The 2,100-nt window shown below is 34.5% G+C and overlaps 1 pseudogene; it reads right to left on the bottom strand.

Moving 5' to 3' along the window:
• Positions 1-274: 274 nt before the first annotated feature.
• LOC100806826 (ribulose bisphosphate carboxylase small chain 4, chloroplastic-like) lies at positions 275-1,793 on the bottom strand (annotated as a pseudogene).
• Between the last annotated feature and the right edge of the window lie 307 nt (positions 1,794-2,100).

Genomic DNA, 2,100 nt, shown 5'->3' with positions numbered 1-2,100 from the left:
TTAGCGATTTGAATAAAATTGATTTAATTAAATTCTAGATTTTTATATGTTTTTCTTAATTATATGTATGTCAGGATAAAAGGCATCACACAATACAAAAATAAATGTATTTAATATTTTATAAATATATAATGCATTCAATACTTTTATACAAATGTAAATAAGTGGAAGAATGTTGTACGGTGATTTGGAATTAATCTAAAAACATTACACATCATATGTGTGACAAAGTATAGGCGAAGCTCAACTATGTTGAGTACTTGAATAACACATCATGAGCTTCATTACTAACCTTCATTTAGTGGCACAACTAACTTCAATTTAGTTAAGATTAATTTCAACCCACTAGAGGGAAATGCAAGCATAATGGGTTCTTGAAGTTATTTGGGGACAAAGCAACACAACAAACACCAACAACTTATTATTCATTAATTCTCATCCATTCATTTCTGAAAAATATAAACAAAAAATGCAAGATGATGAATCTCAAAAAGAAAAAGCAAATGGGAATTGGTTCAACCCCCAAGTTCGTGTGTATGAAGAGCATGAGTTGATAGAGATTAGCCCATTAAATGAATTTCCATAATTCGAGGGATTAGTCTCTAGCTTTCATCCAAGGATACTTTTGGCAACCAACAAAAAAGAAAAACAAAAAAGAAAGGGGGATGTGGTTTAAATATAAAGAAAGAAAATGGGCATAAGTTTTTTAAACTTAGAAGTCTGGGGGCTTGTAGGCGATGAAGCTTATGCACTGCACTTGGCGAATGTTGTCGAATCCGATGATACGAATGAAGGAGTTGGGGTATGTAGTCTTAGCCTCTTGAAGCTCCTTTAACACCTGAGAAGCATCAGTGCAACCAAACATAGGATGCTTCCATATGGTCTAGTAGGGTCCATCATAGTATCCTGGTGACCTATTGTGCTCACAGTACACGAAACCATGCTATAAACAAACACACAACAAATAGATCAACCATCAAAACTCAAAACCAAGTGCTTCCACATGATACAAATAAATTTGATAAATATTGATAACTCTCAAATAGAATATTAGAATCGAAATATCCAATAATATCATATTTGTAAACTCGTTGAGGATGGAGAATCATGTCGCTTGTGATGTAAAAGCTATAATTATTAGCTTCTGAAAATCACATTTGTAATGTGAAACCAAACACGATATAGATAAACTTACAAAAAAATTGGAAGTACTTTTAGCACACTACCATGAAAAGCAATTATTTCTTCAAATATAAGTTGAAACAAACACAAAACTAAAGAAAACTATAATTGAACCAAAAGGGGTTGTAATAAATTGACCTCCAACTCAAATTCCAAGCAAGGAATTCATCTATTCCTAAGAAGGTATTATACTTCCTTAGCCAATTGGGCATCATCAAGGTCTGGCAGGTAGGAAAAAGTCCCAAACTTCTTCTTGCCAACTGGAGGCCACACCTAGTAATTAATTTACATGAAAATTGAGTTAACAAACTTGCACATGAGCATATTTTCCTATAACTATCATGTTAATTTAAGTAACATTTTGTAGCATACATAAATATGTAACATCAATTATAATCATTTTGGTGCCTTTTGTGTTTGTATGTTTGGAATTGTCTTACCTGCATGCATTATACTCTTCCACCATTGGTAGCAATGGAGGTAATGTCACTGTTGGTCTTCCTGGTAGGGATGCCAGCCATGGATTTGAGGCCAGTGAAAGGGGCAACCATGCTGACACCGACACGGTTAATGATGGTAACTACTGGGGAGGAGATCGGTGAGGAAGCCATTTCCTTCTTTTCTCTAAATTACTTTTGCTTCAGCTGCTAGATTCTACTCAAACTTGCTATATTTAAGGGTGTCATTTTTGTAGTACTCATCCAATGGTGTGAAATGAAGAGGATCGGTTGCTGTGAAGTTACAACCATTGATTGTATAAGTGATGACATTTCAACATATTGGCCACACGAGTAAGGGAAAAAATTGAATGGTAACCTTATCGTTAGGTACCATGTAGAGGTGACACTTGGAGGAGGCTTCATTATGTTATCTCTTTCTTGGAAGAACATAAATGTGTGACTATGGTGGAGTTGATGT

Source organism: Glycine max, chromosome 19 (assembly GCF_000004515.6).
Source record: "Glycine max cultivar Williams 82 chromosome 19, Glycine_max_v4.0, whole genome shotgun sequence".
Classification (NCBI taxonomy): domain Eukaryota; kingdom Viridiplantae; phylum Streptophyta; class Magnoliopsida; order Fabales; family Fabaceae; genus Glycine; species Glycine max.
Note: the sequence above shows the minus strand (reverse complement) of the source record. Positions and strands in the feature narration are given on the sequence as shown.